This window comes from Dermacentor albipictus, chromosome 1 (assembly GCF_038994185.2).
Source record: "Dermacentor albipictus isolate Rhodes 1998 colony chromosome 1, USDA_Dalb.pri_finalv2, whole genome shotgun sequence".
Taxonomy (NCBI): Eukaryota; Metazoa; Arthropoda; class Arachnida; order Ixodida; family Ixodidae; genus Dermacentor; species Dermacentor albipictus.
The window spans coordinates 481,386,889-481,402,510 of record NC_091821.1 but is presented as its reverse complement, the minus strand read 5'-3'; the positions used below and the strand labels follow the sequence as shown (position 1 = coordinate 481,402,510).

Below are 15,622 nucleotides of genomic sequence, written 5' to 3'. Positions count from 1 at the left end.
AAAAGCTGCAAAAATAAGTAAACGTTTACATTCAGTGGTGTGTTTTATCTTATTTAAATGTTGCTAATAAGGTGTTTATGTTTTCTCTTCCCCAGCTTAAACTAACGTGGACGAAAACACGCGACTGTTTTCAGAAGCGTTCTCACTCGTGTGCACTCTGCCTCCGTAGCTTTCCCTTCCTTGCCACAGAAAGTTGTCCGCGAGAATAGTAATCACTTCTAGCCTCCATTTTTCTGTGAACTTCTGTCCTGTTTGAATTCTCTAACATGCGTCACAGAATCATTATAAAATAACAAATTTCCTGTAAATATGCAGTTGGCCCCATTACGAAAATTAGGCCGTGTAGTAAAAGCTCAAAATATGTAACTGTAGCGCAAAATGACAAAAGGCACATGTAGGGCTCGTGCGTGTCTCCGTCTTTTTTTTTTACGTTACTCAGATTCCTTGCGCTGCTGTTAAATATAATCGCAGAGCGATCCATACATGGACGAACGCGAGGCTTGGAAGAGCGATGACGACAACAATAGGGACACTTGCACGTGGGCCGGATCAGACAGCATGTCTTGCCCTAGCTTTCTTCGTAAATATTCTGTAAATATATTCTACGCCTACACCTCGGGTCCGTCACAGTGTGGTCAATACGTTTGTCTCAGTGGTAAGAAAGAATTTGTAATTTAGAACAATTTAGAAGAAAATGAATTTTTGTTTTATTTTACATCAAAAGGTCCTCTCAGAGATAAATCTGAAAACAGGAATCCTAATGGAACTGCTTATGCGCACTAGGTTCAGAAAACAAGGAACATCAGTTTTCGTCTTGTTGTTATAACAGCCTAAAGGTCAGTTTTCCAGCTTGTAGATAAGCTTCCGCTTGCCATGGATCGCACGTGTACGCAAGAAAGAAGGACAAAGAAGCAGCTGCCCTTTCAGGGGAAGGTAAGTGAAATGAATAAATACAGACTGCTTTGTGTAGTATAGGCGCTGATAGCCAAGTTTCTATGGCTATCAGACAAGATTCTATCCGGACTCCTTCGCGCACCTAGGACGAGCCCTACCTGGTGTTTTTGAAACACTCTATGCCACCAAAATGTTTCAACTGAAATGTGTGAAACCCTGAGACTTGACTCCGACATATCGATTACAGCAATGAGTGAAATTCAATTTGGGCTAGTTTGTTGAACGTCGACACAGTGAACAGAACGCGCAGGCAACAGGTCTACATAGAGACTACGCTGTTTGTGCAGCATTTCGTTATAATACAATTGGACAATTTGTCGTAGTCACACCTGACGCCTATATAGAATCTGAGCCCTCCAGCTTGAAGAAATGCAGTGGTTCATCGTGGCAGCTGTAGCTCCGGCAAGAACGACATCACGTGGACAAATGCGTTTCATGCAGGGATCTCACAAACACACAGGTGAGGATGTCTAACTTGGAAACACCGCATGCTCCATTCCACAGGACTTAGCGGTTGTCGCTCAGTGCACTTCGTTAAAGTGTGCTCTAGGCATTTAAGATCCTGCATGTCTGCATATCCTATCGAAGACGTCAAATTCGTCAAAGACCTTTACCCACAGGTCTCTGCAATTTTTCTGTCACTATCCATTCCGGCAGACGTGCTCACCCACACAATTTCCTCTTTTAATGCTAACTGGCATCTGGCGCCACCTCTGCTCTCGTGACCTCAGCAGCTGGTCCTCAGCTGGTAGGCGATACAAGCAGAAAATCAATGTTAACCTCCCTCCTCGACCATCAAGGAAGAAAGAATTCAACTACTATTTCTGACTGTGCGCCTACGGCCCTTCGAATATAAACTTTCAACCACACGTGACTATAGACAACTCTGGTGACAGAAACATAGATACATAAAAACACTGCAACAACCTCAATATTTACTTTCAGCGGCACCAGGCCGGGACGGCGCTTACTGCGAATTATTCAGGCTATGCATTTTGTCGCCATCCCGTTGGAGAGGAGCACCGGTCAACGGACGGAGGGAGACCAAACGCAGGACAGAGAGCGAGTGGTGCGCGAGCCGCTTACGCCAGGCGGCGCGTTGCCTGGCGACCGGACGTCCCACAACAACTTTCGTCCGCTGCTTCGGCTGGCGGCGTCGAGGGGAAGCCTCAAAGGAGGAGGTCGGTCAGACAGGTGCCATTGCTTCGCCAGACCAGGCAGCGCGAGGAGCGAGCTTCGCTGCTGCCGGCATGGACCGCGAGCGTGCGCGCGTGCAGCCGCCGTTGACCGAGTTCTGCCAACTGCCGCTCTTGGCACGCACTGCCGTCGCCTCTGCCGCTGCGTTTCCCGGCCGCCGGTGACGAAATCGGCCGCAGCATCCCCGCCGAGATCGGCGATGAACTCCGCTCTCACCTACTCGTGAATGGTCACGTGAAAACGGATATCCCTATACTTTCGGTTCCGCGCTGTGAAATCAGGTGCTGTCATAGCAGCAGCGCCTTTTCTTTTATTCTTCGCCGTTTCTTTGTGTGCTGCTGGTGGATTGCCGCCGATCGTTTCCACCCGGATGACAGAAGTGCGATTTAGCGAGTGGACGGCACCGCCAGCGCAGGATTTCACAGAAGTGTTCTCCTAGTGTGCGCCGGCGATCTGGCGTGTGTGCGCGTGTGTGTACTCTTCCATACTAGCCAGTGGATATCGTGATTGGATAGCCGCGTCCTTCTGCCGCTCAACGCGAGGTTTAAAGACGAAGAATCCTAGGTAAGTACTTCGCCTTGCGAGTCAATCGTTCGCACTCCTTGGCCTAAGGGATAATCTTTTTCTACAATTTCGCCGCGATGGTTCGTCATGTATGCATTGATCGTGCTGCGAAAGCGGCAGCTTCGCATCCCTATAACACTAAGTCAACTTTAAAAAGCGCAATAGGATGTTTTTAACGGCTCACTGAAAATGATATGTAAGGGATTGGAATAACAAGGGCACTGAGCAGACACACTGACTCTGCAGCACTTGATATTCAAGAGCACGTCTCTAGTTTGGCGAAGCGAGTGCGCTGAACTCCTGCCACAAGAAAGGAACATTGATACGCACGGCCAGGAGCGTGGGTGTGTAAGCAGGTTATCTAGCCGTGTGCACGGGTAGTCAGTTTACGGGCGTCGGAGCTCTAGTGTTCGCGCCGACCTGCTCTTATGTGGTGGGCAGCGGCCCAGAGCCTGCGCTTTTCCCGAGCTGCCGATGCTTGATACCAGGTTGCTCCTACAGATAGGAACTGTACGCGAACATCACCTCAGCTGAGAGCGCGGAATTCAGCACGATCTTTTTCTTAATCTTGCAAATGTTCCTTTGTTATGAGCAGCAAACATTCTCAGATTACTGTGCTCAATGTCGGTCTGATGTATGGGCGTGCCGACAAAGTGCCTAGTATCGGCTAGGATGAGCGATATGTGGTTATCAAATAATGTGATAAAGCTGGTACAAACGGTACCGCCTTTGTAGTATAGATGGTGTGCGCAACAGCAGCTGCTTAGTGCAGAATATTTGGTTTTCGAGCTTCGGCACAATAAAAGTGGGAACAACAGATTTGTGCATCATATCAACAACAAAAAGGCGATGATCGAATAGCTTGGAAGGAGATGACAAAATGAAACATTGCAGAATGAGTTGTTCCGTCTGTGCGGTCAAGCATGGCAACGTTATAAGTGAAAGGTTTAAGTAAAAAAAGAATGCTTTGTGTTGTATAAAAAAGTGGCTCTATATCTCTTACTATAGAGGTGGAGGGCATTCGAAGAGGGGGAGGGCATTCGAAGAATGACTCGAGGTGGCTAAGAGATAGGTGATCCCGCAATGGTTGGGCACCTACCGCTGCGGTACCAGGAGGTCCATAGTTGAGAACCCGTCCTCGGAGTCCGCGGTGGGGTGACTGCAGAGCGTTTGCTTGCTGAAATTCATGGATGCGCTTCAGAAACACAATTTTGAATAATTTAGCTTGAGTGTTATAAATGACGTTGTCTTGTCTAATACTCATGCGCAGCTGAATATCTATGTGGTTATGTTAACCTGGCAGACTTCAACGATTGTTTCTTCTTTATGTTGTCGAATTGCTCTTAATTCTACGAAGTGTTTTATAAACTTATGTAGTCGGTTTAATAACGCAGGTTGTTTGGGCAGTTGGTTCAGTGTATATAGCAAAATTAAAACAGCTCAATAATGGAGACGAACAAGACCGAACACTGCGAGTGCTTGTGGCGCGCTCTTTTAATTTTGCTAGTTAATATAGCCGGTTTTCATGTTTTCTCTTACCAGTGCTCCAATAAAGTTTTTCATCCATCCTTATCAGGGCTCCGTTTACGCGGGGAGGGAGAAAACGAGGGGAACCTTGGTAGGTGGCCAGCTATTTCCGCGAAAACCGAGATAATGGAGGAGACCGCCGCGCGATTTATATCCCGAGGAGGCCAACGTCACTGGGCGACGACAGGGCACTTTGAGGGTCAAGCGCGGGCTCGCATCTCCTCTCTCACGCGCGCTCCTCGGCCAGTCAGTGCAACCTTAGTGTCCTGAACAATGTATATATACCTAAACGCGCAAAACTCTTATACTAGTTGCCTATGCCCCCGTTTCTACGGCTTGATCGCCTAATTCGCGGTGCGGCAGCGCCCTGTGCCCGATTTGCGACACTGGCTTGGCGGGTCGCACGCGTGTCCACGAAAAACAGTCAACGCCACAATGTACGCCGCTCCCTCGTACGCCGGCCCGTGAGCACACAATCGGGACTAGGCTGCCGCCAACGGCACAGGCATGCTGGCGCCCCCAAAACAAAGGGAGACGACAGGTTCTCCACGCAAGGCTAACAATCGGTGCCCGACTGCTTCGCGGCTACGAAGGGCCGAGATCTGCGGCAAATGAGACGGACGACACGGTCCTCGCGGTCCGTTTTCTGGCGTCAGAAGGGCGCTGGGAACGACCAACCGTGCGACCTTTATAGAGAGGCGATCCTGGAACTTTCTCGACGTCTTGAAGGAAGAAACCACGGCGCGAGTGGCTATACTTAACGTGTCACGTGGACTACCTGTGAGCTTTCGACCGGCCCGAATTGTGGGATGGGTGCGTCACGTGAATAATTGTCGCTTCTCGTTTCCTTTGTTGTTGTGCTATAGTTGCCACTGCATCCCTGTTGTACTGGAGCTCACGCACAGTTTATTGTCTTGGCGCCTGTTCATTTATATCACGCGGACTAGCAACCGAGCAATAAAATGAATTTTTACACTTGCGCAGGCGTTAGACTCAGAGTTTGGGTTTACTAGCAGCTTTGTCATTACTCGCGCCTGCTTAGTACATTCCACGTTAAAGTTCAAGCAAGCTGCTCGCAGTTAACACACATACACACAGAAGGAAAAAAAAGAAATTCGCCCGCACGTTACACTCCTGTAACACGTGAAGGCGAAAGCCTGCTGCACACTTGGTAAAACGCTGCCTCGGAACATCGCGCTGCTGCTCTCGCAGTTCGATTTCTTCGGCTCGTTTTCGACGCTTGGCTGCGGCTTCGCGCGCTCGTATAGCGGGGTCAGACAAGCGCCAACGACTTTTCTAAGTTGCATCCACTCAGCAGGTGATTGAAACGTATGCTCTTGTGTGAGTTGTATGGGTGATTTCCCTGAAAGTATGCACCATTCGCCTCACTTTGCTGAGGGATTGCAGCCTCAGCCTTAGGGGGTATGAGCCATTGCATTGTTTGCTTGATTACCGGGGTATGACTCATTGAGAAGGCCACGTGTTTCTTTAATGCGTAAGCATTCTTTAACGAGCTCCCCAGCACTGTCACACAAGAAGTGTAGTGCCTTGCATCGGCACAAAAATAAGTAATTAGCAAATTTAAAACATTTAATCGTTAGGATCGTGTAATTGTAGTTGATTAGTAGGTTTTAAGCGATGAGGAACCCTTTAAAGCAAAAGATAAAATAAAATAAAATGGGAATACTAATAGAGATAGATAGGGCTCCTTAGAAAATGCATGGATAAGCTTCGCGGATAGGGGCGGTCCAAATGAAACTTGGGGGTTGGTCAACGAAAGGTGGGTGTGGGTCAAAGTGAAATTTGCAAGTGGACTAACTAGAAATTTGTGGGTGGGCCAGCTTAAAATGTCGGGGTGGGCCAACTTGAAGTTTGGACATGGGCGAAAAAAAAATTTGGGGTTGGGCCAACCTAGGATTTCAACGTGAGCCAACTGAAACTTCAGGGTGGTTCAAGTTGAAATGTGAGTGTGGGACAACTGAAACTTTAGAGTGGTCCAACTTAAATTTGGGATTGGGCCAACTTAAATTTGAGGATGGGCCAACGGGAAATTGGGGGGTGCGCGAACTTAAATTTGGGGATGGGCCAAGTTGAAATCTGGGAGTGGGCCAACGTGAAATTTGGGTGTGGGGCAACTTGAGATTTTAGGGCGGCCCGATGTCGAGTTCAACGCTGCTGAGCGTCCTTCGAGTTATGAACACACATCGCGGGCAAGCGAGAGCGTTGAGTCGCTTGGCGCGTTTTCATGGGGCCTTACCCAGACGCAGTCAGAACGCAAGCGAGGGCCTGCGTGAACAAGCAACGCTCGTATAACACATGCTTGCGAGAGCGACAGCGAGGGTGACATGAAATCGCGGCGATGCGCTCACCCTTCACGCGACGCATCATTGGCTACTGTGGCATCTGAGTAAGCAAAACTAAGCAAGAACGAAGTCAAGCCGAGCCAAACGATGCTTACGGGTTAGTAGAAAATTCTCAGATTTTCTATAGATTTTGTTTGTGCCACTCGAATAGACACTGCGATTTTGTACGTTGTATGCGTGATTCTAATGAATGTATGCACTGCATGCTTCACTTTGATGAGTGCTTGTAGCCTCTGCATTACGAGGGATGGTCCATTGCATTTTTTTTTATTGCTTAGGGAGGTATGAGCCATTGCTGATGATGATAGTTTTTTACCATTAGACTGGACGACACGTTTTTAAAAGGCCATCGAGGGTATGAGCCACTTAATGCTTCCGCCTTAGTAAAAAAGCTTTAAGGGAAATTTCCAGAATGTATAAATGCTTAAAAGAGGAAGTATGGGAGCGGTACATTTCGGACAAAAAATACATAAAGCTCAGTCGGGCGGCATACCACACAGAGTTCTTCAATCATACCATGCTCCTAAACGCGGCTCCGGGCATGAGCTTGGTCCTTTCTGCAGCGCTTTATTGACTGACACGCTACCACTGAGTGAAAAGCAGCTACAACATACAAAAAATGTTTAAAATTAAGGGCCAATTCTGCTGAAAAAAGATACCAGTGCTGATTAGAAATATTGCTTGCTTTGTTTTCCTTATACAGTACGTGCTTTGATCTCGTTTACTTGTGTTGTGGAAAGTGGCATTTTATAGTTCGGTTGTTCTCCCCAGCTGACGCGATAGCCAGCATACTTCCGTGCTTTCCACCAATCACTGTGTCCCGCTATCGAAACGTGGTGTCAATAGCGAGATAGCGAAATGTTGTCATTTAGCTTAATTTCCACGTGTTATTCCAGACACTGAAAGCCTATGCTCCTCAGCCTGCATTTCAGGACATATATTGAAATTCCTCGCACCAACAGACTTCGTAGCTAAAGAAGAATCGATGAATCTGTCGAATTACCTATTACTCACTTTATCTATAATTAACCAATAAATCGATACCTCACCCTCTATGGAGCAGGAAGCGCGGTTACTGTAAAACGAACATAGTTGCCATACGACAATATTCGCCATTCGCCTTGTTTAGCCTGCTGCATATCCTTATGGTTTTGTCGTTCTTCTCTTGCAGTGTAAAACCGGCCCCTAAGCGGGATGGTCATATTCTACATGTGACATGTACACAAAGAAGAATAAAAAGTAAAATTAGACAGCAAGTCCCGTCTCAAAAGAAGCACGTTTCACTTTTATGTGTCAACGCTTAGGTTATCGATGTGCAGCAGTGGGTGTAAACCACAAGCTCAACTAAATGACGGCAATGCTATACCTACGACGACAGCAACGCTACCTATACCACTGCCATGGCACCTTGGAAGCAGGCATTGTTCTTCCTGTTCAGGATCAAGGAAGTATCCGGAGTGCAGTTTCGGCGGGTGTCAAACAGACAAGACCGGTATCGAGGGCTCCACTCAGGCTCGTTCCCTTCTCTACACCGGTAGACAGGTGCGCGCGAAGATGGCAAGAAAAACTAACAAGGGAACACTTCTCGCGTTGCCGCTATACACAGCGCGAACGTCAACGATGGCGACGGGCACGCAGCATAAATCACCGCCTGCCCGACCCAGATACGTCGCGCGTCACAGCCACGCCTCAGAGATGGAGGGCACGAACTGGGGGCGCGAATTTCTCCAGCTTGAGAGCTGGCCGAAATGAGAGCAAAACACTAACAGAGCAACGGGCTTGATCGGGCAAGACCCGCGAACGAAGAGAGATATGTTACTCAGCACTGGCGTGCGAAATAGCGCGATCCTATGTAATTCGGAGTGCATCTCAGGCGACGCGCACTGTTTACCCTCGCTCGCTCTGCGGCAGCGATACACGTGAAAAGTCTGAGGAAGTGCGTCGAATCAGCTTCCCTAGCACGTCGGACGGAGGTACACCACGGCATCGCGGAAGCATAGGCAACTCTTGACGAAGACGTTTCCGCCCGGGTCACTTTCTGAGGGAATACGCGGGCATACGCTGTAGCGTGCGTGCTTCTATTGCGAGGTCTCCGCGGACGTGCGGCTCGTGTCCATGCGGACTGCGAGACCTGTTTCGGCCTGGGCGGGCCGCACGGCTCGGTGCCTCGTCACTTCCAAAGACGGGATGCGGCGCTCTGTAATCTACTCGGTCGCATCCACGCAGAGACAGCGGGGTAAGCTTCAAAAGCAAAGCCCTAAACAGAGAATGGTGCAGAGTATAACCTGCATCTTCGTTCCTTGGCACATGGAAAGAAAAGGAGGAGGACAGAGCAGACCACAAAACTCGAACAAACAAAACAGAGCCAATGACAAGCCCCTGAAAAAACGAGCTGCCTTTATGGCGGCACACTAAAAGCAGTCCACACCGCCTATGGACATGACAAGCCCGTAGCGAACGCGCCCGGCCGTAATTGCCGCTTGTTTCCACGCGGGTCGTCGTTCCCTCGCGCCGCGACCTAGGCATCGGAGAGTTTGTGCGCGCTACTGCGCATGGTTTAGAGAAGGGAGGACACCAAAAGAAGCTGCGTGCTGGTCGGTCGCTCGGCCAGAGCGTTGTTGAAAGGCAAGCCTGACCGTTATGCGACGCCTCCTAAAGCTCAAGTGTAGTGCGTACGCCGAGTACGAACAACAAATCGAGGACCAGGCAAAGTAAAAAAGACAGAGAAAGACTTGCGTGTGCTGTCCGAAGAAACAAGTTGACGGGGTTACACCTTGTACATGGCCCGCTTGTGCAGTGATTTCTAGGCGACCGGTCGCGTGCCGCCGAGCGAAAGAAATGTTCCCCTCAGCTCTTATTTCGTTTTCTTTTTTTTTCATGGTCTTGCTTTTTTTCTCGCGTTAGTGAATGGCCGTACGTTTCCCAGGTCTGAGTCAGCTTCGTCCACCGGTCGCTTATTGCATTTGTTCGTTCCGACGGGCGCAAAGGCCATTGTCAGGGAACGCTGCTAAATCGTTATTGAAACTGTTGTGATTGTTCTGGCGGTTACGTTGGCGTCCTGAAACCCGGCGCGAGCTACTGAGCAATCACGAGGTCTTCGTTCAAGGTCGGCATGACACGGTTTCGAACGACTTCGGCGTACGTTTTTCTACGCGTTCCGACCGTCGTTGTGCTCTCGTCAGTGTTTGTACACTGCATGACCACACGCGGCGGTGCCTGTATGGGCTGCGAGTTCCTTCTCCGCATTGCAAAAGGGTGCTCCCGAACAACAATGGCCGCTCGTGATGCTGCATCAACAAAAGAGAAAACTCATTCTCCCAGTTAAGTCGTGTTTTACACGGTCGTTTGCCTCTTCTGAACTGAGCTGCAGGCGGCCAGATTCAGCGTATTGCTGTTACAAACTTCCTCAACACTACCCGGGTGGTTGTAGCATCTTTTATTGCTTTGGTATCGCAAGCCTTTTGCGGAAAGTGTCTTAGTGAATGGGGTCATAGAAAGGCGGTTAGTGCTGCCTCATCTGTTTCGTATTGTCAAAGAAAAAAGAAAGCGAGAGAAGGCAGGCATTAGAAATAAAACGCTGTTTTCTTTTCATGCAGATTTCCTTATTCCTCGTTGTCTCCTTTCAAACCCCGAGGGACACGTCGTTGACCTTCGCTCGGTATTTTCGTGCGTCGTTGGAACTTTCACAATTTCTGCAGGCAGTACATGACCTGCTAGCGTTATTTGTGGCGGTCTTTGCGGACAGCAAAATGGAACAATTAAAAACCTTAATGCGTTCGTCCCTGATGATGCATGACGGCCAACCTTGGTTTCCAGAGCAGAGCTTCAGTGATTGAGCTGGAATACATGAACCCATATTATTCGCTGTGTTTTTATTTAAACAGAGGGGTGAAACAGATTTGTCTTACCTAAATGTTTATATACTCAAAAGAGATTCCTACATGTCTTCCTCCATTGCAGGAGAGTTCGGCTTTTGCAGCGTCTTCATGAAGCTCATAGAAAGCTTCTTTATACATATATTTGTATACTTTCCCGAGGCCGTGATTGGAACCGTCGTTCGTTCCAGGTAAAACCAGCGCTAACACTTTACGAGCGCTTGTATTAATGAATAGGAGGGAGTTCCTTGCTCGTGGGGGATATTACACGACGGATGTCTGAGCCTTCTATTTCGGAACCGCGTCCTTATTCGCGCTAGTGATGTTTTCTCCGTGATGTATAATCAATTACTGTTGTCCACTAGAAACGATTCTTTTTTTTTCTTTTTTTGCCTATGCCGCAGAAATATCCGAAGCTAAGTGGGCTCTCTTAAATAACCAGCTGTTACTATTTGCCAAGTGAAGGCACATTGCGTAATTCAAATTTGCAATGCGCCTGTAACATTTTCTCTACAGACTTGGGAACCAGGCCACGTATTACGGCTCTGCAGAGGCGTCTTCACAGAACTGACGTCCCATTCCTTGTGCATTGGCGAATTTCTTTCCTCGGGCCGACGATCTACACATGCCTGCGATGATGCTAGCTCCTGTCTCGCAACGATGAATCAACCATGGAAACACTCATGCACAAAATTAGTTTTCCGATTATGTAGGGAGCCTTTGGTTTCGCGTGTGTGTTCTCAACTCGTACTCGGCGACTTTGCAGTGTGAGCTGAGAAGGCCCGTTGTCGAAGCACAAGTCACTGGGTCTCCATGCCACCCCTGCTGCGCGCCAGGCTTCATCGCGATGCCGCCTAGGCTGTGCAAGCCGCGTGCATGCAAGTGCGTAGGCACGCGTCAAACCACCCCTGCTGTGGTGCCGCATGGCTCGCGCGGAATGTGGTTCCTCCGAGTGGAGGCAGGAAAAGCAAGGGCCGCGGCCACCGCTCCTGGCAGCGAAATTTGCTGGTGGCGAGATTTATGGAGGGACGCTCGCTCTCCTCCTATGGCCGCCGTCACGTGGCTTCTTGCTCCTCCGTCGGCCCCCTGGCGTACTGCACCGTCGTGGTTTCGAGCACTCCTCCGTGTATTTACTTCACACTGATCTTGCCGCCTTGCTCCCCTCGCCTTGTTGGGGGGATGCACGGTGGAGCCTCGGAAGAACAAACCAACTGCATGCGTCGCATCGGCGCTGCTTGCGGTTCCTTCCACGTGTTGGTCTAACGTCCAGAAGCATCACGTGCGCTATATGAGAGACACGTGTTTCCCAGTTAACTTAGATCATCTGGTGTTCCTTAACTTGCCTCTAAGCATAACTTGATGACGACCATTTTGGCATTCCATTCCCGTCGTAATACGGCCTGCACAGCCAGTAATGGAATCCTAAACCTCGTGCTCGGTGGCAGAACGCCACTGAACCACCATGCGGATCCCGAAGTACGGTTATCGCCTTCGGCGCTGGAGGGTTCCATCGACAGCAATCCTGGATAATTAACGAGGTATGTCCATAGACGGAGAGGAGATGGCTTTACCGCAATGTACTGCCCGATTCCTATGGAAGCTCGCCATGGCGTCAGGCTGCTACGAGTGCCTTAGGACTCATGTGCTGCTTTTTCTGAGCGCCAGCGGAAAACTGTGGACACGTCACACTTAAACGCAATCATGGATTTGTTGCGACCGATCCCTTGCAGGACATTGTACGTTGGGACGTTCATCGTGTGACGGTGATTCCAAATTCACGCGCCCTGGTTGAGTGCCACCCAGCAAACGCCTACGATACTTGTGGCGTTCGCTTTCCCCCTTTTGCGCTTCTGGTCGAATTTGGAGCTAGCATGTCAGTTAGCTAATTTAAAAGAGTGCTTGTTTGGGCTTCTCGGCATCCCATATTAATCTACTAGCGTACAAGATAAACACAACGGCAACACAAAAGATGCAGACAGAGGGCTTGTCTGGTCACTACTTTAATATTATTGTGTTTTCAGTTGTAACCACATTCGCACGTATATAAAAAAAAATCGCTCAATTCAAATACATTGACCTGTCAAGGAAAGTTTAAAAAAGTATTAAAGGACTCCAGTTTCAGCTTATTGCAAAGCAGCATATCACATGCTGCAGGAAATGTGGATGGATCGGCGTGTCAACTACTTTATGGCTTTATGATTTTATGACACGGAGGACATCACAAAGGCATTACGTGATAGACATGCAAAGACGTAACTGGTCGATGACTGCTTGACAAAAGGATGCGTGTTTGATTTTAATAAAACGCTGGCTTGGGAGCAGCGATGGGGCCCGTGAAAATTTGTGGAATTATGGTTTATCCGCCGTGATCGGTGGACCTACAATCCCAACCCTGGGCCCCTTCTGGATGTTTGCGGCTGCTTCATAGATAAACAGGATGCATTCGCTCTATTGGTCTGTTTGTGTACTGACAGTGCCACCAGCGTAGGTGGCGCAATGTGTGTTTTGTTCTTGCTTTTAAACGCTGCTGCGTAAAGCTAGTGCAAGGAAGTTGACACGTATGAATTCTCCTGGCTTGCTTTTGGAATATTTTTTCACGATTGTTCTAGTAAAGTGGCGGCGGCCGGCTTCACCTTTAGGTCATTATCTCCACTCCAGAATATTATTTCAAGTCTCCTTCTTACAGATAGCCACGAAGGCTCAGCAACGCACGTCCTAGACACTAAATAAAGGCTGACTAACCAAAATGCGTAACGTTTTATCATTTTCAACTTGTGTTCACTACAGCCTTTCACGGCACCTCACCCTTAAGAACCTCCGTGTACGACCAAGCAATCTGTCCGCATTTCGTTTACCGGATTCTGCAAAATTTAAAGCTAACATATATAGCTCAAATCGTACCAAAAGAATGCCGCTTCTAAGCGACACCTTTTAACCTGTATTGCACACAGTCAAAAGGTTGAGTTGGTGATCTTCTGTAGTCGTGACACTTGGGCACGCAGGCTCAGATGGCTTGACGAAGGAGAGCGCAAACCATTTCTTAGCTCGTACGTCGCATTCTGGAAAGAAACACAGAGAGACAGACAGACGGACTGACGGACGGATGGACAGATACTCTTCATAATTCCACTAGAGGTATGTCTGTCTTTACGATGATTCATTACCGACGTCCTGGTCACACGTGTGCTCCGGGGCTCCCTCGCAGGCAGTGTTCGCGGACTACGCCATCGACTTTCACCGCCGCAGCTGTAGAAACTCCTAGCTGGCTTCCTACGTAGAGGTGGTAAAAGACGACGTGAGAAGAAAGAGTTAAAGATTACTGATTAAAAGAAAAAAAACAACCCAAGGAAGATGAACATTCCAGTGAGCTAGACGCAGAGCTACTTGCTTTTAAAATCAAAATCTTAGTGACGGCCGGCACACCAGCTCTTTTGCAGGTTTAGAGTATCGTGGCGTTTACTTTCATCGCTGGAGCCCTACAAATTGCTAGCTGACCTTCCGCATAGAGCCGGTATAATGCTACGTGAGAAAGAGAAAGAACGTCATTGCTGATTAAAACAAACCGCGCATAAATGTGGTCCCTGTTATAAATGAATATACTCAAGGTAATTTTTTTATTACAATCATCTATTTGCACATTTCGAAGCAAATTTTAGGCCCTGACAATGCGTAGCATTTAAATCTGTAATCGACCACGCCGTCACACGCCGGCCTGCACCGCTACGCAGAAACCGTGGCGCAACTCTCCGCTGTAAAAGAGACGTAAAAAAAAGTGGAGAAAGCAGAAGCGATACGCATGCGTGATTATCACCAGAATACATGTCCATAAAAAGCGTACTATATGTGACCTTGATATGGAAGTAGCATAGAATAGTGTAGGATGACGGCAGCGAAGAATCGCCTTGCCGAAGCAACAAAAGGACAGGACATGCGAATTAGAGACCATAAAAAACAAACATTGTCGGTGCTTCCGCCGGCTGCTCTCGAGCTGTAATGGAGTCAGTGGGATGGAACACATCCGGTCACGCAAGCGGGGTCACGTAGGAACGGCCAAAAGCGCCTAAACACTGGGTTAACATCTCTCGTCGCGTGATACTTCAAAGCAAGGAGAGGTAGATAACATTGCGTTGAAAGTAGTGTACCAGTGAAAAGATGCGAAGACAATTGTGTTACCTGAATTTCCTAGCAATTTGTACTCCCAAGACACCGCTACATAACACGACCGTGCTATGGCGCTCATCTGATTTTTACCGTCAACTGGGGTTCACTCTGAGCAAAATGATCTCACTACATGCCTTGCAACTGCTCTGTAACTTTTGTGCCTAGATGTTTTCCTGTCTCACTCACTCATTCAGAGGATACTGCCCTGACACAATGGATTTTCACAACAAGGTACCTTAAGAAGGTTATGAAAAAAAAAAAAAACGCCGCGGTTGCTCAGTGGCTATGGTGCTGGGCTACTGAGCCCGAGGTCGAGGGATCAAATCTTGGCCACGGCGGCCGCATTTCGATGGGGGCGAAATGCGAAAACACCCGTGTACTTAGATATAAGTACACGTTAAAGATCCCCAGGTGATCGAAATTTCCAAAGTCCTCAACTACGGCGTGACTCATAATCAGAAAGTGGTTTTGGCACGTAAAACCCCATAATTTATATATATGCATAAAAAAAGAAAACGCACAAGTGGCTGGTAACAACGATACACAATAACGCAATAAAAGAATGGCTGTGGCTTAGCTAAGGTTAAGCCCAGGATGCGAAGCATACTAGCCTTTATTTTAGTTGTTGAACCACTGTTTAGCCTGGTGAACTGCTCGTATAGTATTCTTCCAAAGGCATACATTCTTCTCTTACCTTAACTGCTGGGCACCCGGCAGCAACGACGACGCTTGTAACTGTGCTTTCTGGTACAATGTCCGTATCGTCGTTTTCTATAACTGGCCTATAACTAACTGGCCGCAGCACCGGCTGTGCGACCGCAGGCGAACGCAAGATTCAGCCCGGCTTGCAGCTGTTGTGACGTCAGTGCCCTAGCGGGAAGGGCGGGAGTTAGGCCGCAGGCGAGCGCACGAGATGAGACCCGGCTATGTAGCTACGCGGCCGCAAGCGAGCGCACGAGTTGAGCCTCCGCTTTTGCAGCT

The 15,622-nt window shown here is 48.5% G+C and overlaps 1 protein-coding gene across 1 annotated transcript in view; it reads left to right on the top strand.

The window, feature by feature from the left end:
* The first annotated feature begins 2,151 nt into the window (after nucleotides 1–2,151).
* LOC135901442 (protocadherin gamma-C3-like) overlaps nucleotides 2,152–15,622 on the top strand; it is a 288,857-nt gene continuing 275,386 nt past the window's right edge. The window contains exon 1 of the mRNA XM_065431249.1: nucleotides 2,152–2,715. The gene's annotated coding sequence lies outside the window, so the exon portion shown is untranslated. The remainder of the gene's footprint in view (nucleotides 2,716–15,622) is intronic.